General features: G+C 41.5%; 1 long non-coding RNA gene across 1 annotated transcript in view; it reads right to left on the reverse strand.

The window, feature by feature from the left end:
• The window catches only part of LOC116147488 (uncharacterized), a 124,152-nt gene that overhangs the window by 19,478 nt on the left and 77,698 nt on the right, over window positions 1-26,976 (reverse strand). The window lies entirely within an intron of this gene.

Consider the following 26,976-nt stretch of genomic DNA (forward strand, 5'->3'; position numbering starts at 1 on the left):
ACACATATGTTACTGGCACAATCCGTGAAAACGCAGGGGCCTCCTACCTCACAGCTCTGTGAAAACAGAGCTTTGGAAAAAACCAGCAGCCGGGCTGGCAGCCATGGTGAAGAGAAAATGCAGCAGCCAGCAGGCGAGCCCAGACAAGGTGATTCAGCACAGAGGTCCTGGAACAAAGTAATAAGCCAGGATACTGACAGCAACTGAAACTCACTTTCTGCTGGGCAGCCCTGAGAAGGTCATGTAACCTCTCTGTGCCAAAGAAGATGCTTTTCCTTAAGGGAAACAATACTCTCATTCAAGAAAATACATCCCAAAGAAGGTCTCATATATGGACTTGGATCAATTAGTTTCTGTGATGTGATAAACCACCCAATACTTAGTGGCTTCAAAAAACAACCATTTATTATTGGTCATGAATCTTTGAGAAAAAGTAGTGCTACGTACCCCCTTGAAGCTTCGGCTTGGAAATGGCATGCCATTACTTCCACCGGATTCTTTTAGCCAAAGCAAGACCCAAGACCAGCCTACTACTTCATGGGGAGCTGTAACACTGCAGTGCAAAGATAAGAGGGCGAGGCAAGAGTCTGTGACCATGTTGCAGTCTACTGCAGAGGAGTTGTCTCAGTCTGGGAGACCCTGAGACAGAGATTCTGAAGCCAGTGGTTTCCTTGCTTACTTGGAAAGTGAAGGACATACTGGCAGGAGAGGAGGGGATTGTGGCCTGGAGGAGAGCGGCTGATCAAGCGTGCATAAACCAGCCGGCTAGCACTCTGGGCAGATGGTGCTTAATTCCACTGGGAAACTCTGGGAGTGTTGGACTCATGCCTTTTTTGTTATTCTACCTGAGAGAGGGCGCTAAGCTATTTATACAACAATTCATATCAGTCATTGTTGAGGGCTGCTCCCAGGAGACACTAATTCCTCATCACTTCTGCCTCCCATACTAGGCAAAGTGGCTCCAGAGATATGCAGGACCTGGCCACTGCTGGCCCGGCCACTGTGCACCAAAGAGGTAAGGGTACGGAGATCCAGGTGAGACATTTATAGCATCTCCTGCAGTGCAATGGTGATAAACACAAAACCAAAAAAACACTGAAGTTTTGTTTTAAGTTATTTTAGTAAAAACACCTCCCTCCACCCCCGTTTTAAAGTCTGTTTGCTTTATTTGGGGGTGGTGCCTCATTTCTTTTGCTGGCAAAGTTTGGAACACTAGATGGCATCATATCAAGTTGTCCTGCAGCTCTGGAAACAAAATGCCAGACGGTGTTCCTACCCATCCTTGGAATTCAACAATTAACAGCGTGAGTTGAGAACAAACAATCATGCCTACTGTAGTGGTGATGGACCACTTCAGCTCTACCAAGGCCATCAGTCTGTCTGAGTTTGCCCCTTGGCAGCAGTATCAGGAACCATGGGGGCGGGGGGACAGAGCTTAAAGCGGGAAGAGGTCACTGACATTTTCTAAGGAGTGGGATTCACCAAGTCCTTGGAAGGAAGCAATAAGGAGAATGAAACTTTCTACCCTCAGAAAGGCCTTTGAAACATATGAAAAATAGGCTGGAAGGAAAAACACTAAAAAACACTAGTAGAGATTCATTCCTGGGGGTGGGTGTGGGGAGGCGATAGCAAATGAAGTTGAAAGGGAGGGTCAAGGATATTTAACATTTAAAAAAAAAGTTTAACACAAATGAGACAAAATGTCAGCAATGATCAATTCTTTGTAATAGATACTAGGTTAGTTGCCATATTATCATCTCTACTTTTTCTTACATTTCAAAAACACGTGTGGTGGTAGTGTTGGGGGGAGATGTTGTTCTCCTGTAATTAGCAAGTTGTGGTAGAGGTCTAGAAGTAACTGATCTGTTTCTTGAGGAACCTTTGACAAATACTTCCCCTTACTGAACTTTCATTTCCTTGTTCATAAAATGAAAATAATATAATAGCAACATCAGGGCATTGTTGTTGTAAGTTTCAAATGAAGTGATGGACCCATAGTGCCCAGCACAGTACCCCAAGGGAAATGGTCCCTCAAAAGATGCTCACTTCTCCCTTTGTTCCTCCCCTGACCCTCACCATGGGTACAAGGGTTAGGATTCTCTTGCATGGAGTCAAGAAAGATGACTGGCTAGTTGTCTAGATATGACTAGAACCAAAAAAATAATTCTTAAATAAAGTCTTATTCTGACTACTCTGAGTCCAGGGGCAAAAAAAAAAAAAAAAAAAAAAAAAGAAAGAAAGAAAGAAAGAAAGAAAATGTTTCTTGGGAATATGGCTAAAGAGACATCCCCCAGTCCCTGTGGAATTTAGTGATAAATAGTTCCTAACTTTTCTCAAGGCTTCGCAATTTTCTACCTTGAAGGAGCACCAGAACAGACCTAGGTGCCTCGGTGTCACTTGTAAAGAGATACTGCCTTTCTCCTTTGAGTGTTCAGAGAACACTTGATTTTTTAATGCAAATTAAAGAGTGCCCACAGCTATCCCTGACAACACAAAGTACTACGAGGAAAAGAGAGAGGGCAATAATGTGCCAGTTAGAGTGGAAGATATGGAGTGAAGTCTGTTGAATGGAGGAGTTGGAGCTTGACATCTAGGAGAGAAGGTTTCCTTGGCCTCCCTTCATCTGGCCTGGGAAACTGAGGGCAGCGTTAGAATGGAACACAGCATTCCTCTGAGTCTCACATTATCTGGGATTCTCTAAATCTAGAAGAGATCATTCCTAAACAAAGACCGAGAAGGCAGAGCCAATAGACATTGGATTCTGTGCAAGTGTTACAAATAATCTCACTGTTCTCCACACTTCATGGTCTGCAGGAGGGGTGTGTGTGTTTGTGTGTGTGTGTGTGTGTGTGTGTGTGTGTGTTTGTGTACAGGGCTTCCCATCCATTCTGTATCAGTTTCTTATGACCACAAAAATGCTACATAATAAACCATCCCAAAAGTTAGTGACTTGAAGCAATAACTATTTAGCTCATGATTCTGATGCTTGTAATTGGGACTGAACTCAGCTTGGTAGTTCTGGTCTCAATTGGGCAGACATCCTCTAAAAAGAAACAAAATGATAAAAGAAGAAATCTTGGAACATCGGAAAGGAAGATACAGTAATCAAAATTATGGGTAGAGACCATAGAATTTCCTTTTCTTCTCAAGACGTCTAAGTTATATTTGATGACTGAAGTAAAAATTATAACATTGTCTAATGTGGTTATCAAAGTATGTAGAGGAAATATTTAAGAAATTATATTATGAACCGAGGAGGATACAAGGACATAAAAAGAGACAAGGTTGTCTACTTTTCATTCAAACTGGTAAAATGATGACAACAGTAAACTGTGAAAAATTTTATATATATATATGCATATATATGTTTTATATATGTATATATATTTAGAGCAACCATTTAAAAACCTATTCAAAGAGATACACTATAGATGAACACTACAGATAATTCAAAATGGAATTCTAAAAAAATGTTCAATTAACCCATAGAAAGGCAAAAAATGAAAGAAAACAGAAATGAAGAACAGAGAGAACAAAACAAAAAAATGGCAGACTTAGGTCCTAATATATCAGTAAGTACATAAATGTAAATTAATGGTCTAAATATGTCAATTAAGACACCTTGGCAGAGTGAATTAAAAAACATAATCCAACTGTATGTTGTCTACGAGAGATTCACTTCAAATATAACAATACAGACAGGTTGAAAGTAGAATGATGGAAAAGATATATCCTGCAAACATTAATCAAAGGAAAGCAGGAGAAGCTACGTTAATGACAGATAAAGTGACTTCAGAGCAAAGAAAATTACCAGAATCACAGAAAGAGATTATATACTGATGACAGGGTCAATCCATGAAGGAGACATAGCAATACTCAGTGTGTATGTACCAGACAACAGAGCTGCAAAATATGTGAAGCAAAATTGATAAAACTGAAAGAAGTAGACAAATCCACAGTTATAATTGCACACTCGAACACCCCTCTTTTAATATTTGATAGAACAACTAGATAAAAAATTGGAAAGGATATACAAGAACTCAACAGCACGATCAACCAATAGGATGTAATCAACGTCTATGGAGGTGTCCCCCCCAAAACAGCAGAATACACATTTTTCCAAGTGCCCACAGAACATGTACAAGATAGCCCATTTCCTGGGTCATAGAACAAACCTCAATACATTTAAAAGAATTGAAATCATACAGAGTGTGTTCAATCACAATGGAATCAACCTAGAAATCAAGTCACTCTCCTTGTCCAAATTCATTTGTATAATGAAATTGACAAAACCTACTACAGTTACCACCCAATGTTGATAACAGGCACAAATAACATTAATTGAAAAAGAAACATTACAAATATAAAAACTAAATCCATATGTAAATATGCACTTGAAAGCTTTCATTATATAGATGTCTCAAAATCCATCTCTCCTGCTAGTTCAGGAACATAATTACCTGGCTGAGAAGACACACTACTTTCCTTTTCACCATCAGTCATTAATCCCTGCAGTATAATCAAAGAACAATTTTGGGCAAGAAAAGAGAGAAGCCTGATCTCTGTTTGCAGTCCTATGACTCACTCAAAAGGCCAGGAATATGCCAACAGTTCCCCTTCCTGCTGCAAAGGATATTGTCAAATAGCCTCTCATAGTCTGTGTGTGTGTTAGAGCACAGATCACTTTAAGGTATCTAAATACCACTTCCAACATTTTCTATTTCAGGACTGGTTTGAAGAGATTGCACAGAGTTCATTCCATGGCCCTTCATGTAAGAGGAAAACCACTTGGCCATTTATAGCCTAAGGAGACAGAGATAGAAGGGATAAAGCAAATGTTGGCCATCGTTGCTTTGGGGACAGAGGGTAGGGATTATTGGGGCATTTGGAACTACTGGGTGCTTTACGCAGTCATTAACTTTCAATTATTCAAATAACTGGATGACTTTCAGTTATTTCTAAATTAACTTTTAAAATAAAGGAATGTATAAGCTCACTTAATAAAAAATTTAATAGCAGTTGGTTGATCCAGCATCTCAATATTATTATCTGGAGCTTAGGTCCCCTCTAATCCTTGGCTTTGCTATTCACATGGTTGGTTTCATTTTTAAGGTTGTCCAGGGGACAATGGTGGATTCATCTATCTTAATACAATTATGGAAAGAGAGAATAGCTTGCTGGTAATCACATATCATTGGCCAGAATGGGGTCACAAGACTTTTCATAAACCAATCATAGACAAGGGGGATGGGATAACCCTCAGTCCAGTCAGATTCATTCCTGAAGCTTAAGGGATTCCTCTGAGTCATGTGGGCTACATGTGGTTGGGGCACCTGAAAAAGTGAAGTTCTGTTAGGAAGAAAAGAGGAGATAATGGGTGCTGTGTAGGCAGCTGGTGCTCAGGAAAACTCAAACAGACTAACACAATGAAGTGACTTTATTGTCTCACATAACTGAAACAGTCCACAGGTAGATCAGGCAAGATGATCAAATGACATTATCAAGGACCTGGCTTCTCTATCTCTTTGCCCTCTGCAGTGCTGGTCCTTGTCTGCAACAAAGCAAAAAGCTACCACAGATTTGAAGCTTGAATCGCTCAGCATGTTGGGTTGGGTATGGGGTGGAAGAAAGGAATCAATTTTAATAGTTTCAGTAAAGGAATCTTCCTTTTGCCAGAATCTTATTGGCTTTGATGGGGGCATGCACCCAACCTAAACCAATTCCTGTGGCCCAGCAGGGGAATAGTTTGACTGGTTTAATTCCAAACACAATCTCTATGTGTAAGGGTAGGCTAACAGCAGTAAAAATCAATAAAATAAAATAAAAACCCAAATCCATTGGTTTAATCCAGCAATATTTATTTCTTGTATTCATTCAGTGTGGGTAGATGGAGGGGCTCTACTTTACAGTGTTACTCAAGAATCCACATTCCTTTCATTTGCAGCTTTGCCATGGGCATCAGAGTGGATGTGAAAACCAAATGAAGAGGGAGAGAGAGCCGGGGGTGGGGTGGGGAGAGAGAGACGCTCTGGCCCCTGAGTTGGTATCCACAGTCATGGCAGAAACGTGACTTCATTCACTCCTGCTCTGTGGCCACTTTGTCCTAACTCAGCCAGAGGGACTAAGTGACACATTTCTGAGGACGCTGAGGCTAAATGGTGCAAATATAGGGTGGGGGTTGACTTTTCTAATTTTGAATCTTTCTTCAAACTAATTGTGAAACTTTATATAAGTCAAATTCTTGGGCCCGTGTTTCCTTATTTCTGAAAGGAAATAAAGCTGCGTAAGCTTGGGCAAGTCATTTACCTTCTTTGTGTGTCAGCTTCCTCGTCTGTAAACCCCTCATCTGAAGTCCAAAGTATCAGTTTGCCAAGCCTGCCACAACGGAGTATCACAGATGGATGGTTTACCCAACAGAATTGTGTTCCTCACAGGAGGCTGTACATCTGAGATCAAGATGTCTTGGGTTGTTTCTTCTGAGGCCCCTCTCCTTGGCTTGTAGAGGACAATCTTCTCTCTGTGTCTTTACGCGGTCTTCCCTCTGTGCATCAGTCTGTGTCCTGATCTCCTCTTTTTATGAGGATACTAGTCACACTGGTTTAGGGTCCGCCATAAAGACCTGATTTTACCTCTGTAAAGACTCTACCTCCAAATACTGTCACATTCTGAAATACTGGGGGTTACGATTTCAACATGTAAATTTGAGGGTGGGGGACACAATGCAACCCATACCAAGTTGAAACAATAATTAAATAATTTAGTACATGTTAGGGCTTAAATCTATATAGTAGGTATATGCAGCCAACATTAAGTATGACAATTATCTTTTTTTCAGTAGTAACAATAGATGTAGTAATAGTATTTGATGTAGTAGATACAGCAAAGTATTTAAAGTGGTAGTAGCATCCTTGGTAGAAATAATAGCAGTGCTGGCTGAAAGAGCAGCAAAAAGGGCCCATTACACAAGGAAGGGGAAGGTACACTTCGAAGAGAAGTGAGATCCAAGGGAATAGTCCGTGTACCACAAAATTTCAGTTTCCGTGGCTGTATAACATATTACATCAAAACGTAGTGACTTAAACCAATGATTTTTTTTTTTTAATCTGCAGGTTCAACAGGACCCAATAGAGACAAGTATATTGCAAGCGCTCAAGGCCTGGCAGATTCACGGATTCCGGCAGACCGAAGAACACTGGCGGAGTCGTCATCTCTGACATGACTTTACTGCAGTGAAGAGTACGCAGGCTTCCATGGTGGCGGCGGTGGCAAGTCCCGCCCACCGTATACATCAGGGCTAACAAAGCCGACATCTAGCCAAGGATGACCTATGGGGAAACTAGTGCGCTTGCCTACCGCAGCCATCATTACGTAGCAATACACGGGTACTGCGCATGCGGGATAATATAGCTGAGTCATTAGGCACTGGATGTCCCACAAGGGAGCCTGACTGACTCCATTTTCCTTACAACAGTTCACTCGGTTGCACTTGTCATCAGCTGCAGCAGCTCAAAGTCACTCTCATGTCATGCCAGCTGTCAGCCGAGACCTCAGCTGAACACCAACATAGGGCCCCTCCACATGGCCTGGGCTTTCTCACCACATGGTGGCTGTGTTCCAAGGGTGAGCACCCTGAAAGGAGGTGGAAATACTGTGCCTGTTAGGACGTAAGTCTCGAAAGTCACTCAGAATGGCTTTGGTTACATCCTACTCATCAAGGCATTCATAAAGGTGGTCCAGGCACAAGAGGAGAGAAAGTGAACGGATGGAGAGTGGCGAGGTTCTGGAAGAGTAGGTGGTCCTGGAAATACTGTTGAGGTCATTTTTGGAAACTAGAATTCTCCCCTCAGCACTGCCTTCCCACACAGAGAACCTCCTTCCAGGATGAATCCTTACATTACCTGAATCCCAAGGAATTGAAGATAAAATGGCACACTTGGTAGAAAACTTTTAAGAAGAACTTTATAAAAGAGAACTCCCCAAATAAAGGTTTGGGGTATATAGTAATCCTTTTCCAACGAGGCACACAAAGAAAGGAGGTTGACTTTCTGATACCACAGATGATCTTTTTCTTTTTTTGATGACTCTAGGCACACTTATGTCCCAGGCCTGCACAGGGAATTCAGACTTCCCCTTGTAAAATGAAGACTAGAGATTAAGAAGATCCACAGTGCCCTTATCAGCTCTAATACTCTATGAAAATAAGAGAAAAAGAGAGTGAATTAAGAACACTAAAAAGCACTATGCTGAACCCATCAAAGGGAGGAGCTGAGCTGTTGCTTTATATTTGGATGCTGTGCATGGTTTTCATGATAGAAATAATAATTTATTGACAAAATGCTTTTATTGAATTGCCTTTACTGAAGAGGCCCTGCATGCTTTTTCACCAGCTTGCTGCAATTAAAAGCAGCAGTAAACAGAGCCTTTCTATTTAGATTGAAAAGCAACAATTAAGCTTGCTCAGCTATAAATAGGAGGCAGCTTCACATCTAGGGCCCCGACTGCACACATTAAAGACTCCAGCCCCAGATGCCCCCAATTTATTTCCACAGGACAAACCAATAAATTGGCAAACTCTGACCTTAAAACTGACAATTTCTTAGAAAAATGGAAGTAGGTGAATTATGCATAATTCTAGATAATTACTGGGACATCCATGAGGCCAGGAAACCAGTACCCATACTAGAGAGCTAAATTTATAGGCTTTTAGCTTTTTCATTTTATCATTATCAAACCAGCTTTTGCCTTGGGTGGCTGACAGGGCTGGCTTTCCTTTGCCCGGGAGGCACAGAAAAAAAAAAAAAAAAAAAACTAATGAGATTTAAGAGTTAGGGTAGGGAAGATTGAAAAATAAAGTTCTTTCACAAGATTCCCATTAGTTTGAATAATTCAGTAAAGAGACCAGAACATGGGTAGTCAGGGTTGAATATTTTTTAATAAAAATAATACAAAACTGCAAGTGCCATTCATCTCATCCATAAATATAGATACTGAGTTTTCAGAGATGTGAAGACATTTGATTCAACTTCCTCATTTTCTGCAGGAGGAAACCAGAGGATCTGGAAGCCATGTGTATTGTCCAAGGTCACCGAACTTGACAGGGGCAGAGCTGGAACTCAGTAGCTTTCCTGACTGCCACTTCAGTGTCCACTGAATGGAAAAATGTGCCCTCCTTTCATTCTTTTCAGTACAAAAGACTAGATTAATGAGACTGAAGTAATAAAAAAAAAAATCAAAGAGTACAATATTTCTGAGTGCTAGAAAAGCTTCCAAAGGCAACAGGATTTTCTCTTGGAGATTCTGGGTCTCCTCTGTCTCTGTATCCCCGATCTAAGCCAAGGGTTGCCAATTTCCAGAAGACTGAAAAGAGTGATTTTCCAAAATCTGCCTTGGGTGATCACACCTTTTTGAGACTTATGAGTCTTGGTTTTCTGTTTGCATGTGCCCTGTGTCTCCCAGTGATTTACCAGCTGTCTATGACTCCCCTTGGATCATGTACTAGATATTCTTTGTTGTTCCCCTCACCTTCTCTACCCAGCTCTCTTGCCCCAGGGGACTATCATTGATGGACTCATCAATGGTACCCTAGTTCTTTGGCTACCTCTGGGCTTGGCTAATCGGCAGGGGGTGGGGGTGGGTCACAAATAGGAGACTAGAGAGCAAGAGGATAAAGAAGCCAAGATTTTTATTCTCCCATCTCACTTCCTGCAGAATGAAGCAGAGTTTCCCAGCCAAGCCCATCCCAAATTAGCCAAACCCCAGACAAAGCCCAGACAAACGAATGAAAGCAAATGACTATTGTAGTAAACCACTCAATTTTCAGAGGTAATGTATTATGCAGCAATAGTTGACTAATACAAAATATTCTAAAAAGAAGAATTTAAGACAATATGGCTATTCTAAGATAAACAGCTCTGAAAGCCAGAAATGGAAATGAACACAGAGCAGTAATTGGGATTGACTTTACAGACTCCCTGAACTCGAGATCCAGAAGCAAATGAAGAAATCTTAGTTCCTGTGAGGCAACAAGACTACAGGGTCCCAAAGAAGGTAAGAGGATTGCTCTTCAAAATCACTGTTTGAAATCAGAAGCAGGTTTGAGGTTTCCTCATACATTAAAGGTTGCTGAAATGAGCTCGTAAAACCACTATTGAGCTACCATTTATATAAAGCTGTATAGCAGGGAAGCTGTAAGAAATAGTCTTTCATCCTGGACTTAGGCTTAACAATCTGCTGACTGGGTTGCTGAATATGTAATGACTCCAATATCAGTGTAGGTTGCAAGCTCTGAAACTACTGAAAAAAACCTGGTTTTGGACTGACTGGTCCTGGAGGGTGGCAGAAGAAGAGAGCAAACAGAAATATAGAAGTACGCAAGACTGTGAAATGTGGGTTGGGAGAGAGACAGAGAGAGTGCTCACCATAGAGCTATCTCCATCAATAATAAAATTCCAAAACATATGAGAAAATATGCTAAAAAAAGACACCAACAAAATCAACAACTAGAAATGAATTCACTCTAGATGAAACGGAAATAATGAGGTAGATTATTATGCACAGACCTTCACTGAAATAACTGTTTAAGAATGTAATTGAGGCAGAAGAAAACATCCCACAGGGACAGATGAATGGAGTGGAATACAGAAACAATAGTTAGTGTAGAATTTAGTAAAATATGTTGATAAATTTAATTTACTATTGACTCCAAGAAAAGAATGGTATTTTCACATAACTAAATACAATTCAAATAATGCCAAGGAAAATAAAGATGAGAAAGGTGTTCAGTGTGTAATTAAAGCATACTAAGTTCTTGGGTCATTTTGGAGGAGGATAGAGATAGTGAATAACTTAAACTTTGTTATGAAATTTTACACTTAAGTAAATATGTGAAAAATTCTGAAACTATCAAACAGAAAGAAGGAAAAGTGAGAAAAGAGGAAAAGGGCATGATAAATATAAAACATAAAATAAGATCACATAACCAAGTCTAAGTAGAACAGTAATCAAAATTAATGTAAAGGAATTTAACTTGCCTATAAGAACAAGATTATCAGACTAGATTTTAAAAAATCCAATCCATCTTTGATTTACAATAGACACACTTAAAACATAATTGTCCAGAAAGGCTGAAAATGGTAGGAAAAATATATAAGGCTATTACTAACTAAAAGAAAGCTGCTGTAGTGATATTAATGTCAGATGAAATTGAATTCAGGCCAAAAAGCATAAAAAGAGACATTGCATAGTGATAAAAGGAACAGTTCTGTATTTGAATGACTAGCACTATGATTTGAACTATAAAGACAAAATACTGACAAAATCAAGACAAAATGGAAAAAACTACCATCCTACTTAAGGTTTTAAAACACATATATAAAAACCTATGGAGCCACAGAAAGTATCAATGTATATTAAAAAGCTTAAAAATAATAAAGCCATTTTATAGATACAGAAACTGAGTCCCTGGGAAGTTCAGTGACTCACCAACGTCACAAAGTTTATATGAGTCAGAGCAAGGACTAAAACTCACATCTTCTAATGATAAATCCTATACCCTCCCCACTTAAAAACATTTTTGAAAATAGAATAAACATATTTGCAGAAACTAGCCTTTTCCAGTCCCTTAAAATAATTGCAAGTATGGTAGCATATCCTTCAATGTTCTACTCAGATTCCCTTCGATACCTTTGACCTTTTGGTCAGCTTTTTCTTGCCTTCCAAATGTTTTGCTTCCAATTGTCCATCTCTGTGATGCTCTATGGAGAACCACCCTGGGACTACTAGGCTGGCTATGAAGAGACCAAAGTTCCTGGGATTTTACATGTTCAAAAGCAGTCCTTATGCAGTGATTGACTGGGGTAGGAAATTAAAAGCCCAGCTCTGTTGCCTTGGAGTTAGGCCAAAATCTGAGATGTAATTTACATTCCCAGCCTCTCCTGAGGGTTAAGGCTGTGGCTAGAACTTGGCTTGGCTTCTTCCCTTCTCTGTCCTGCTTTCCCACCCAATTTTTCCCAAGAGAATTTCCTCAATATATCAAGTTGCATGTGAATTCTCATCTTAAGATCTCTTCTTGGAGTGCTCTGCTAAAATAAGGACCATACAACTCTGTACTAGAAGCATAAGGAGAGTAGAAAGTGGTCCTGGGGAGAGAACATTTGAGTGGCTCAGAGTTCCTGACGCTCTTGTCTTTGGGAAATTCTCCAGTTTGATTTCGGCACTAAGACTCTGGCATTGTGAATGCAGTGTCTGCCAAGCTAGAGAAAAATTCTCTGGCAATTAAACTGGGGGGGGGGGTCAATAACTATTGACTGGCCAACTTTCTGTCCCCAACAGTCCCTCTTGGTCCAATTCTAGATGAATGATAGTCAAATCTGGAGGACTCTTGGCTTACAGCTATCTCTCGCTCTTTTTCTCCCCCTCCCTCCCACTTTTAAGACTGGCTCTGAAGATGCAAAAATGGCAGTTCAGGGCTCTGGGCCTTAAGACGCAGGACCATGGGTAGTGACACAAGCACCATCATGGCCTTTCAGGTTGTCTGGGCATTATTTCAGCCCCTAGTGTTTTTTTTGTTTTTGTTTTTTTGTTTTGTTTTGTTTTGTTTTGTTTTGTTTTGTTTTGTTTTGTTTTGTTTTGTTTTGTTTCCCCTAGCTTTGCATTCCTTTGCTTTCCAAGTCTGGACCTACAGGGAGGCCCTATGAAGAAATCCAGGTCTACCAAAGCAGGCAAAACTTCCATTACTCACTGTGGCTTAAAACAATATTTATATAATAAAATAGTTACTGCTTCTCTAATGCATGCTTTACAAATGAAGAAATTGAGGTTTAGAGAAGAAAATTAACTGTTCCAGGTTCATGAGTCTAGGTAGTAGCTGGGTCTTGCTACCAACAGATGAAGGATTTGGTGAGCTAGACATGAGTCCTGAACCTCCATGTTTCCCACAAATCATAGGATTTCCTACCCTGGCTTTGCTGATCCAAGCTCTGGTCCTCAGATTATCTTTGGTTTTCTGGGTAAGTGCTCTAGCTGTCCTTTCCTGATTAAGGCCCTGACATCCATCCTTTGTTGACTAATTTCCCCTGGGAGCTGACACTTGTTCCTCAAAATGTGTCTTCAGTTTCTACCTGCCATCCCTTGCATATACAAAGAGCTGGAGGATATGCCCTGAATAGACATCTCTGGAGACTTCCTGCTTCAAAGCCCCGCCCACTTCCTGCCAGATGCCCCTGCATCTGGGGCCCTAAAACCCTCAGTGTGTCCTAGGTCATATTCCACAGAAGCAAAGCCCAAGACAGGGAAAATCAGGTGTCCATGGTGTATCCAGGAAGGAGGCTCAGGAGAAGCATTTAAGGCAGGAAAGCAGATAGGACAGGGGAAGAAGCCAAGCAAAGATGTGTACTTAGGAAAAATCTGATCATGGCCTGATCCTTGAAAGGCTCGGGAGTCAAAATGGTCCCCTCCTTCTGGCAAAGGGGCTGGTCTTCTGTATCCCTGTATCAGCCATTGCAGGGAGCACAGGGATGTAGCCTCCTAGGCATCGGTTGAGGGCAGTTCTTGGGGAAGGGGGCCTCTGTGAGCCCTCAGCAGCCAACACTCACAGCAGCTGGGGGTTGGGGGCTCTGCCCACGTAGCAGCACCGATGACAACACGCAAGTCTTGGGCTCCGAACCCAGGAGCTTCAGCAATCACATCCTTTTCTCTCACCCAGCCTCCCTGCTCCTGGCCTCCTCCTGCTTCCGACCAGCTCACACGTCAGCCGCTCAGCCACAGGTTACTTGATCTTAATACAGAGTTAACCACATTGGCGCCCGACACTTTATCAGTGTTCTAAATCTTTGTTTACAGTTACCAAGGCTCCCCAGGTGGCAGCAAAAAAGTCAACAAGGAAATAAAACTCCACCAGCTGGCGCATTACTTGAGGATATAAACTACCTCACACGTAACAGCTGGGTGTGCGCCCACGAGACTTGGGGCATCAGTGGCCCCAGAGGCTCATCAGGAGTTGTGTGTCTGCACCCCCTTTCTGAGCCTGCCTATTTATCTTCCACATCTTCCAGTTCCTTGGCTCCATGTGAGCCTCAGGAAGCAGGGGTAGTAATCAGATTTGAAGCTGTGCCACTGCCTTTGACAGCTCACAGTCGCACATTTGATCCAATTGCTTGCTGCTGCCTCCCATCATGTCTTGGCAAAATCTTTGCCATTACATTCTATTGTTTCCTTATTCTAAAACTCACATCTTCTGATACTAAATCCCATGTGTTTTCTTGTACCATGAAATTAACACTTTAGCCCTGAAAAAAACTCTCCAGCTCTCTTATCTGGGACTAAAGAAATTACGGTGGGTCCAAAAAACACCATTCAGAGGGGCCAAGAGAAATATATATGCTTCCCAGACCAGAGGATGCCAGGCATGTGGATGTAGAAGGCTTCAAGATGACTCTAGCCCTAGCTGCTGTCTGACTGTAACCACCCAGAGCTGGGAGCCAGCTGTGCCCAGAGAAGCCTAGCTGACCCCAGAACCATGAGAGATACTAATAAGTTATTATTGTTTCAAGGCAGTTTGTTTTGAGGTTGTTGGCTACATTACAATAAATACTGGAAGAGGAGGCACATTACTCATAATGTGATGTAGAACTCAACCCCAGTGATTCTGCTGCCCACACTAGATACAAGTCAGTGGTAGATGGTGCTAATGTTGACACCCAGAGAGACAAGGTAATGTCTCACAGGATGGTGAAATTCACAGCTGTCTGCAGGCTGTGATTTGAGGGAGACTCAATGGAACCTTCCCCAGGGGAATGCTCTGGCAGTTATTGATCATAGTTATTGCTTTGTTAGTATCTTCATCCTAGCAAACTTGCAGAATGCTAAAGATCCCCACATCCAGCAGGGTTCCAACTAGAAGTGCTTCAGGTTTTGAGAAGGGACCGTCAAGGAGGTAGATTGCGAAGTAAGCCTAGTGGGGACAGTTTATTCCCTGTCTCTGTTCTCAGGGGTGGGGCTTCTTTCCAGCCTCAGGGGTAGGGCATGTGACACAAGTGGCCAATCAGAGCAACACATTCCTCAGGCCATTATGACTGGTGTAGGCTTGGACATGTGGTCCATGCCAGGCCATAAAAAGTGAATGTCAGAACCTTCACAGGGAATTCTGGGGGGAAGGTGTTCACTTTTCTTTACAAGACTGTAATTTAAAAGGATATTGTTCTGGGTCAATTAATCTTTGACAAAGGAGGCAAGAACATACAATGGAGTAAAGACAGTCTCTTCACCAAGTGGCGTTGGGATGACTGGACAGCTGGATGTAAATCAATGAAGATAGAACACTCTCTCACACCATACACAAAAATAAACTCAAAATGGCTTAAAGACTTAAACATAAGACAAGACATGATAAACCTCTTAGAAGAAAACATAGGCAAAACATTCTCTAACATAAATCTTAGCAAAGTTCCCCTAGGGCAGTCTACTCAGGCAATAGAAATAAAAGCAAAAATAAACAAGTGGCACCTAATTAAACTTATAAGCTTTTGCACAGCAAAGGAAACCATAAGCAAAACAAAAAGACAACCTACAGAACGGGAGAAAATATTTACAAATGATGAGACTGACAAGGGCTTAATTTCCAGAATATATAAACACCTCATACAACTTAATAAGAAAAAAACAAACAACCCAATCCAAAAGTGAGCAGAAGACTTAAGCAGTTCTCCAGTGAAAACATACAAATGGCCAATAGGCACATGAAAAATGCTCAATATCTCTATTTATCAGAGAAATGCAAATCAAAACTACAATGAGGTATCACCTCACTCCAGTCAAAATGTCCATCATTCAAAGTCCACAAATGACAAATGCTGGAGAGGCTGTGGAGAAAGGGGAACCCTCCTACACTGCTGGTGGGAATGCAGTTTGGTGCAGCTGTTATGGAAAACAGTATGGAGATTCCTCAAAAGACTAAAAATAGATTTACCATATGATCCAGCAATCCCACTCCTGGGCATATATCCAGAGGGAACCTTAACTTAAAAAGATATATGCACCCCAATGTTCATAGCAGCACTGTTTACAATAGCCAAGACATGGAAATAACCTAAATGTCCATCAACAGATGACTGGATAAAGAAGTCATGTTATTTTTATACAATGGAATACTACTCAGCCATAAAAAGAATAAAATAATGCCATTTGTAGCAACATGGGTGTCCCTGGAGATTGTCATTCTATGTGAAGTAACCCAGAAAGAGAAATAAAAATATCATATGATACCAATTTTATGTGGAATCTAAAAAAAAAAAAAAAAGACAAACTTATTTACATAATAGATACAGACTCACAGACTCACAGACATAGAAAATGAACTTATGGTTACCAGTGGGGGATGGGGGTGGGAAGGGATAAATTGGGAGTTCAAGATTTGCAGATATTAGTAGATACTAACTACTATATGTAGAATAGATAAACAACAAGTTTATGCTGTATAGCACAGGGAACTATATTCAATATCTTGTAGTAACTTATGGTGAAAAAGAGTATGAAAATGGATATATGTATGTTTATGTATGGAAGCATTATGTTGTATACCAGAAATTGATGCAACATTGTAAACTGACTACACTTCAATAAATAAATAAATATATATGTACAAAAAAAAAAAAAAGGATATTGTTCTGGGAGCTGCTAACAGTGATCCTGTGATGAGGAGAGGGCTGGGAACCTGGGAATGGAACAGAAAGAGAAAAAGTAGAGGGGAGAGGAGACAGAGCAACAAACTGATCCTGAAAACTTTGTATCTCTGTATTCAGCTGGGTTTGAAGCTGGATATTCCTGGGCTGTTTTGTAATGTGAGTCCATCAATTTATTTTGCTTGTTGATTTAAGCAACTAGAAGCAAAAGAATATCAATGAGGACATGTGTGCTTAGCTTCTTCTGAAGTTCCTGTTTGGGAAAATTATTTCTGCAACTAAAAATGTGTCTAGAAATAGCGGATCATAGTCCATCTGATTTAGTCCTTTTTGTTTTGCAAAAGGAAAGGAATAAAGTCAAATTAGTACCCTGGTCACCTGACAGCATCCCATGTAGTAATAATCATACTGATGATGATGAAGGTATTAACATTCCCTAAGCCCTAATCCTGGCCAAGACAGTGTTCTAAGTGCTGAGAATATATTAGCTCATTTAATCATCTCAGGTAGCGTATTCCATTACACCCATATACAAATGAAGAAATCTGTATTGTGGTGGTGAAGCTCAGTACTGGTGCAGCTCGGACTGAACCCAGTTCATTCTCTCACCTGGACCCTGGTGCTGCCTCTGACACAGTAAAGTGATTTTGAACAACCCCTGAGTTCTGGGCCCTTTTGTCTTTTCACAGTGCCTCCATCCTTAAAGCGTGTAGCCCAGGAGGCCCCTGTGAAACACACGTGGGAGAATTGCCATTACTGTGGACTCCTCTCCATCATCTGCTCTTATTCCAGCAACAAAGTGCCTGCCTTCCCCATGCTGGCTTGGTTCTGACATCTTTCCCAGAGGTGAGAAAATGCATAGATCAAAGAGAAGATTTTTAACTTAAGTTGTCAGCCTGCTTCTGCTGCCAAAAATCCTCATGCTTAAAAACATGGCATAATGCTTTATTCTTCAATTAAAAAAAATCAAATTGTAGCTGACTCAGAGTCTTCTTTTAATTTAGGTCAAGGAAGATTCAATCTCAGTGAATACGAAACCTTCCTGCCCACCCCTCAGCTCCCCAGAAGGTCCACAAAGATGTATACAGCACAGAATTTGGGGGCTTCCCTCGTATTTGGTCACCCTTGATGCTCCTTGTTCAGATGCACGCAGTCCCTGGGGGGACAGTGGCTCTGACACTTGTCTGACATTCTTGGGTACAGGACACTTTGTGAGGCGGTTTTCCCAGAGCCTGATGTCAAACTTCCCTGGCGGGCCTCACATCCATTTAATTCTAAGGAGATGCTAGGGTGTCAGATGAGAAGCCACCATCCCTTTCTTTGTCTGCATTAATCCTCACCTCTCTGCTCTTGCTATTCCTGCCTTCCCTTGGATGCAGAACACAAGTACCCTTACTGTCCCTACTCTGTACTTTGTAGCACCTTTCACGTTACATGGGTTTCAGCCTAAATTGAAATGGGCCTTTAAAAGAATTGCGGGGCTCTTAACCATTCAAGCATCATTTATTTTAATATTCCCTTAAATACCTTTTGAAAAATCTCTTAGAAGTCCAGTCAGTTTAGGGGTTAGTTAGTGTGCATTTTAATTGACCATTCAATTTCAAATGAATGTGGAGGAAATTATAACCCTCTTCAACAGCTCAATGACAACTTAAGGAGAATGAGACCCTGATTGAAAGCATTAGGAACCGAGAAACCAGACTTGGATGTGGTTTGATGTGGTCAAAGAAAACATCCGAGGAATTTTTAAATTCTGTCTTATTTTGCATTGAAGAAAAACTTTAAAACCACAAAACTAACAGAGATATTATTCCAAATTTGAAACCATTTAATAAACAGATTGGATGCAATCATTATAGTTGGCATTGAGAAATATCAATAACCAAAATTTTATCTTTTTAAAAACAAAAAGTTTGGTTCTTGCCTAGCCTGTAGGCTTGAAGCGAGGAAAGGAAACATTTCAATATCGTGTCATTTATTACATATGTTGATCAACCCACATAATCAAATTCCTGATCAGATGGGCTGTCTGCAGACTCCCTGAGAAGGAGAGATTTCCACAGCTACATTTTATTTATTCCCTTTTTGGATCTGTGGAGTTTAAATTACTGAATTTTATGGTATGTGAATAATGGCCTAATAAAATTGTTTCCAAAACTATATATATGTATGTATATAATGTTAAATACCGTATATTATATAACACGTTATAATCAATATAGTGCGTATTATATACCACATACATGATGTATTGTTAATTGTAAATTACATGTTATATAGTATATAAAAGCATCTATGCTTATATTATATAAAGTTATAATAAATAATTGGGCATGTTATCCATTGACCCTTGAACAGAACAGGGTTAGGGGCGCCAACCCTCTGTGCAGTTAAAAATCCAAGTCTGACTTGGAGTCAGCCCTCTGCACGTGAGTTTCCTGGGTATCTGCAGTTCTGTATCTGTGAATTCAACCAACCTCAGATCTTATAATATGTATTCAGTGAAAAAAATCCGAACATAAGTGGACCTGAGTAATTAAAATCCAGATTGTTCGAGGTTCACTTGTAATTGTTAATGAACGCTATATCTCTCCTGGTCTGGATTCAAAGCTGAAGACGCCTAAGTTATTTTGAGTCCCACAAAACTTTCTTCTTACATAAAAATGCCACCCCAACTTTCTCCATAGGCCTGACAGTTAAAAAAAAATTTCCCTGAGACTAGTCCATCCCTGTGTCAGGCTGGTTTTTACTTGTTTGGTTTGGTTCAGTACATCATGAGGTTGAGTCCTGAAGTCAGCCTTCTGGGCCTCTGATCCTGGCTTCCCCACTTTAACAGCAGTGATTTAGTTCAAGTTAGCTTGCTGTCTTTGCCCAGATTACCTGTCTGAAAGATGGAGCAGTGATGGAGTTCATCACCCAGGGTCATCAGGAGGACTAAATGACTTCTAAGAATTCAGGGCTCAGTCACTAAAACAGGGACTTATGCTCAATAAATGATAGTAGTAGTATTAATTTAATAGTTATCATCCTGTTGTGTGAATTCTCAAAAACATCTTAAACTTTCAACTACTTAGGCCTTATCATTGGAGCAGAGCAGACTCATCCCCAACTGGGGAAACAAGGGAACATGACAGGAAAAGGCTCAATGGTCACAACCTGGGGACAGGGCCTTAAAACCCATATTTGGGGCATCCTTTTTGCTCCTCTGCCAACGGCCTCTGTTGGCTTTTCCTTTCTAGTCTCAGGATTAATTGCAAGTTGAGGGAGAGGACCTTGAAGTTTGCCCATAAATTTTCTGTGTTTAAAGGGAAGATTTTTATCACTGAATATTCTGCAGTGAGCCTGAGTCAAGGAGAGTGACTCAGACCATCTTCTCAGAGGTGGCCAGCCATAAATCAGCTTACACAGAAAATTGATCTCCTCTAGCTCATTCGGGAAGTTAGCAATTACCAGTGAGAGAGTTTTCAAAAGAGGAATATAAGACAATGTCACCTTCAGTTTCTTCTAAACTAGTTGATATTTGAGAAAAATCATTTCCTCGGGTCAGCTTTGGAGGGATGTGCTCTTGGCAAACAGATGCAGTAAAAGACAGCCATGGGTTCCTGAAACTTACTACATATGTGAGCTGACTCCCAAGACATACCCTGGTATCTTCAGGGGAAGAAAATATTTTAGATAGCTATTTGACCCAACATCAGATTGTTTTTACCCACTGCTGAATACCTAGGATATCTTGAAAGTGGTTACCCAACCATTTTGAGAGTTTGACTATCCAACACCTAACAGCTAAATACAGATAATATCCAGGTCTTTTGGCCAGCGCGAACAGCCACAGCACTAAGGAATACAAGAAGAAGACCTTGGAGGGTCACCCACACCAAGCCCTCACTTGAGGCAGGGTTACAGTGAAACCCTCACAGGTTGGTTTTTCCTCCTTCTTCCTCTATATCTCTATCAGTAGGCTCTTAAAAGTGTGGCTCCCAGCCCAGCAGCACTGGCATCACCTGGGTATTTGTTTAAAAGGCAATTTTTTAGGGCTTTCCCCAGATTTACTGAATCAGAATCTCTGTGGTTGGGACTCAGACATCTGTGTTTCCACAAGCCCTCCAGGTAACTCTGATGCATGCTGAAGTCTGAGACTTACTGCTCTAACTACTAAGAGTAAATGAGCTTTAAAGAAGTGAGTGTATCAGTTGGGACTGTTTTGGGCTGCAAGGAACAAAAAGCAGCCCATGACGGTCTAACTAAATCAGGATTTCTTTTTTGTCACTGGAGGGTCAGCAACGTTGGGCTGATGCTGCAAAACCATGACGTTCTCATTGTCCTGGATTCCTTCTACCTTTCCACTCTGCCACCCTTGGTCAGGACCTTTCATTCTCAGGTTCAAACCTTCAAGACCACGGGATTTCCTCTCACCCACATTCAAGGCAGGAAGGATGATAAACGGCAAGAGGTAAGAAGTACATGCAAACTGTGTCCCTCCATTTCTGAAGTTTTTTTTGGAAGCTTCAGCTACTGACCCCCCACTCACAGCTGGCTACCTGCAAAGGTGGGTGGAATGGTGAGCATTTTAGCTGGGTACTTTGCTGCTGTGAAGAAATCAGGGTTCAGCTAGTAAGGTATAAGTGGAGAAAGGATATGGGTAAGCAATTAGCAGAGCAGCTAAGTGGGCTTGGTAAAGAAGAACTTTATGGTTCAGGTCAATACAAAGATTAATTGTAGACATTAAATCATCAGGGCTGGAAGAGACAACGAAAAAACTTAAAGTGGTTAGTAACTTAATTGTGTAAGATCCAATTCTGGCAAAATATTTATGAAATGCTTGACTTTATTTTGGAAATTACTTCTGTTAAGATCAGAAAATGCAACACTTGGCACTGGATTTGAGCCTTCCTTTATTATTTCTTCATCACTGGATGATTTTCATTCTCAGTAAAACTTCAGAAGTGGAATGGCTAGCATGGACTGCCATATTTGCCTGTAATGCTGGGCCACTGTCGTTGAGTAAGATGGCTCATGTTGTCTCTTCTTGACTGACTTCATTTCACTTAATTAGGGAATTTGTTATGCATCATAACATGACCTGACCAGAAATTTTTACCCTACAAACAAACCAAACAACAGTATCTTTATCACAGAGAAGTACATACTCTTATGTCCACTTACTTTGAAATATACAACTTTCATCAGCTGCTTTTCTCTTCTTGACAGCAAAGATTTAAATTTAATTGGGAAATGTCCCACTCCCACTTAGAGTAGGCATCCTCCTAGCCAGCTCTTTGAGTCTCAGAGGAAGCCAGGTTATGCTCTTCACTGCATATCAAGCATCCCAATTGATTGATGCTCCTCTCCAGCCACCCTCAACCCTCAGGACCTAGCCAGGAGAAAGCTGAAGCACCCAGTCAAGTACAGGTGAGATGGGGTTGGGGCATGAAAGCTAAATCTAGAAAGTTATTACTGAAAATATGATTTTCCCACCAGCAGGATCACCTGGGATATGTTAGAAATGCAAAATTTTAGGCCCATCACAGACCTATTGAATCTGACACTCTGGAGGTGGAGCCCAGTAATCCATGTTTTAACAAGCCTTCCAGGTGATTCTAATATAAACTAAAGTCTGCTAGCAGCTGCCATAGGACAATGGTCTTCAACTTTAACTGCACAATGAAATCACCTGGGCAGGGGAGGTTTAAAAATGCCTGGTAACTGCCTCCTCCCCTAGAAATTCTGAGCAGCTGGATGATAAGATTTTTAAAAGGTTCCCCAAGTGATTTTACTGTGCAGCCAAACTAGAGGTATTGAAAATCCCACTGGTCTCTGTACCAAGCAGAACCCCCAAATATGTGAGGGCATATCTCCAGTAAGACTCAAAGACAGTGCTGAGGGGTGACCCTTCTTCTTAGGGTCTATTTTGACCCTTACTTTAAGGGTCCACCTATCTCTTCTTCTTCTTAGCTAATGCAGCCTGTGCACCAGGGCTCACTCTGCAAGAAGTTCCCTTCTGTCCACCTATCAGCTGGCGTGTGGCCCAGCCAGCCAGAGCTGGGGGTAATAAACGAGGGATTGAGGCCAAAGTCCTGTATTAATAGAAGAAGTGTATTTATCCAGAATGAATGTCCCCTTTGCACACCTCCCTCTTGAATCTCTGGCCAGAACACCAAGGAGTCAAGGATGTGGGAGTCCAGCCATCATCTCTCTCTTTCTTTGAGGAACCTAAAAAATGTCCAATGCTGTCTTCCCACCAAATGGTGCCCAATCTCTTTTCTGGAAATTTTCTACTCCCAGGGCATTGCTTTTCATTTTCAGAATGCTCTAACTATGCAACATTCTCCCCTTATATTAAGGCCTAGTAAGGGTCCAAGTATGGATCCTAGATCTGACTTTATTTTGGAAATTACTTCTGTTACAACTCATCAAACATTTGGACATAGTTATTAGGCCTCCTCTAAATTTTCTCTAGATCTTCTTTGACTACTTCAGAATTCACTTTCTAAATAGTGCCTTTCTGTAGCAATGCTGCTGGGGTCCAGCCCAGTCCCTCTTTCCTGTGCCGTATTCCCATTACCCAGCTGCTCTGAGTGTTGACTGTAAGAAGCTCACAGCTACATCCTCTAGAAAATTGCCAGAGGCTGATGGAAGTCACAGCAGTGGCAATGTGTCACCCCTCCCCCAGGGACAGCCACAGTCAATGACTGACAGATATGGGAGCACATAAGTCCAGCCTCCTTGTCACAGTGAGGCAACTCTGAGCTCCAGGGGAGGCCACACCTGTGCCAAGGCCCCTCCCCTTTCTTGAGATTCTTTCCACAACAAATCACTTGACAAAAATCTCCATTCCAGGCTCTTCTAGGAAACTTGACTTAAAATATCGCTGTTTTCTGTGTTCACCCAGGTTGCCACATATTTGTGCCAGCAGTCAGGATTAAAATGGTCTGCTGAACCCCAAAGGAATAATACATTAAAGAGGGCTGGAGAACAGGTTTGACTGGTTTTGTGGGGTCAGGGTCAAGGCTGCAGCTTGGAGGCCTGGATAGCAGCTGCTACCCCATAGATGCTTTGCAGAAGGGAAAAGATCCAATTCTCAATGTCAGACTTGATACCCCAGCCACACACAGTAGACTGATTACCAAAAAAATGGCCCTGATTTTCCATCCCTCTCTGTATGCACAATTATTGCAATGTGATTTTGCAGTTTTTCTAATTCAGACATAGACTGTGTTTCCCATCCCTTGAACTCTGGCTGGTCTGTGACTTGTTTTGATGGTAGACTATGCCAGAAGGAATGGTTTTCCAGCTCCAAGCTTAAGCTCCAAAGCCCTTCAGCACTGCTCCCTCTTGGACTCCCATGTGACAATGCCCAGACTAGTCTGCTGGAGGATGAGGGACATGTGACCCAGCCATGCCATTCCCCAAGCTATTAGCCCACTGAGCAACAAGCATGTGGGTGAGGCCATCCTTGAGCAGTTGTCCTTCACGAGCAGGCCCAGCAGAGGTCAACAAAGCCTGGAGCAGAAGAACCGGCCAGCTGAACCATAACCTTAAGAATTAATAATGGTTATTGTTTGAAGATGCTGAGTTTTGGGTGGCTTCTTGGGCAGCATTATTGTGGCAACAGATACCAGCATTATTGTGGCAACAGATACTTTCACAATAGATGCCCCACAACTTTCAGACCCTTCTTGGAGAAAGCCAGATGTGAGACAGAGGCATTAAACCTCAAACTACAAAGAGTTCTGCATGCCTGATTCTGGTCTCGGGGAAATGGGTTTGCAGCTCAGAACCATGGAGAGAGCAGGGGTTCTGGTAGTCAGAGGACACAGCGAAGGGGCAGGCACAGGCTTCGAGCTCAGAGGGGAACCTGTGAGTGGCAAACAACGCAGCCTGGAGCCTTCGGTGCAGTCACAGGGGAAGTGATGAGAAGCAGGTTCTATTTCTGCTCTAAAGTCCGGCAAATGTATCTGGGAAGCCAGCAGGAAGCAAATCAGGGACATTGACTGGTACGGCAAACAGATGCCATTTCATAAAAGATGTGGGACAGAAGGAAAGGAGAGCAGGGCCCAGAAATGTGAAATGTGGGTATAAAATTAGAACTGGGCTTCTCTTTTTGTAGCCTTAAAATTTCTTTATTGGGATGTTGTTATTTGTACAAATCTTAAGAGTCCAGCTCAGACCAACATGAAGGAGTTTTCTAGACCCCCAAAGGGTCCCTTATGCCCATTCATGTCAGCACCACCCCCTTCATTTAGAAGTAACCGTGTTACTTAGTTTTGCCTGTTTTTGAACTTCATATAAATGGACTTATTATACAGAATGCACTCATGTCTGCTCACCATTTTGAAACCAAGCAGGACCCTGCAGTGCCCTCCTGGGTGATTAGAGATTTATGACCTAGCTAGTGGTCCAACCACAAGCAAGACCTGACAGATACTTGAATCTGTGCAATTGAGACAATCATCTCTGAAAGTAGAAGACTGCCCCTTCCCATCATGTAGTCCCTTCCTCTTTTCCCTGCATAATCTCCAAGCAAAACCCTGGGAGTTGGGAATTGGTTCTTTGGGATGTGAGTCCACCTCCTCCCCAAGATGGCCAGCTTCCTCAATAAACCTGTCTTTCTTTTTACCCAACACTTATCTCTCAGTACTGGATTCTCGAGCAGCCAAACCTGAGTTCAATAACAAATTTCACCAGTAGGATTTATATATGAGGGTACATGTTACAGTAGTTTGTTCTTTTTTTTTTATTATTGTTTTGTAGTATCCCATTATATGAATACATCTCAATTTATTTATTCTATTCTACTGCTATTAGACATTTGGTTTCTCTTCAGGTTTGACTTTATGAATAGTGCTGCTATAGACATTTTTGTGCAGTCCTCTCTCAGGATCCGCAGAAGACTGATTCCAGGACTCCTGTGGACACCAAAATCCATGGATGCTCTTATATAAAATGGTGTAGTATTTGCATATAACCAGTGTACATCCTCCCATATATACTTTAAATTATCACTAGATTACTTATAATACCTAATACAATGTAAATAGCATTTCTCATGTACTGCAAATTCAAGCTTTGCTTTTTGGAACTTCCTGTATTTTTTTCCTGAGTATTTTCAATCTGTGGTTGATAGAGTCTGTGTGTGTGGGACCCGTGGATATTGGGGGGCCACCTGTGTGTACCTTTTGGTGCACACATGTACACTTTCTCTTGAGAAAACAATGGCTTTCAATCAATTCCTCTTTTGTCTATCATCTGGCCTGGGGAATGACTGCACACCCTCGTTCACCTGCTGACTATAGGCTGCTTAGGTAAGATTCTGCATTTGAATCCAGATTCATTCCCCTCTCTGTGAGGAGGAAAAGAAAAGGAAAAGGGAAAAGAAAGGAAGAGGTAGCTTCAGTGACAACGGAAATAATAATCAGTCCCTTCTTGACTTCACATTTTGTTTCTGGTAGCTACCTAAGATGCCGAAAATAACGACATTGATTTGAATTAAAGATGTGAAGCCTTTTTCAGAGATGAAAATGTGCTTTTTAGAAGGACAAATACATAAAATCATTAAAATGTTGCAGTTTCCTGACGCTTTGTGATGTTCATATTATCCTCTTATTTACTAGCCCCTCACTTCTCAGAGTGGTCCCCAGACCAGCAGCATCCATTAACCCAGAGGTTTGTTTGAAATGCAGAGTCTCAGACCTCATCCCAGACTTCTGGAATCAGGATCTTCATTTTAATAAGATCCCCAGGTAACCTCCTGTGCATTAAAATTTTTGAAGCTATTTTTCCCCATGATACTCATGAGACCCTGTAAAACAGAGAAGAGAGAATTGTTTGTTTTTATTTCACAGACGGGGAACTCAAGACACAAAAAGGTGAACTTGAGCCACAAGGTTACCCTGCTGGTTTCATGCAGGTAAGGTCTTTGGATGGAAATTGATGATTTTCCATTATTTCACACTGATACCCATTGACATGCCTAACACATTATCAGGTCAACTAGCTTGTCTCTCCCTAGAAAGCACTGTCCTGACAGGGTGCATGATGGTCTGGGTCACTTTGTTTGCATGGAGAGCCATCAGAAAGACACAAATATGGCAGCATGATAAGGGTGGGAGTGGGGGCAGGGTGGAGGAAAGAAGAAGGAGTGAGGAACCACATGAAACAGCAGAGGGGCACGGAAGGAGGGATGATGCAGCACCAGAGACACATTTCAAGTCCCTGGCTTTGCTGTCTTACTCTTCCTTTGCCTGCAAGCAGAGATCTGTGCTGTGACGCAGTCTGCAAGAGGCTGTTGGCAGGCAGC

The sequence above is a fragment of the Camelus dromedarius genome, chromosome 18 (genome assembly GCF_036321535.1).
Source record: "Camelus dromedarius isolate mCamDro1 chromosome 18, mCamDro1.pat, whole genome shotgun sequence".
NCBI classification, from domain to species: Eukaryota; Metazoa; Chordata; class Mammalia; order Artiodactyla; family Camelidae; genus Camelus; species Camelus dromedarius.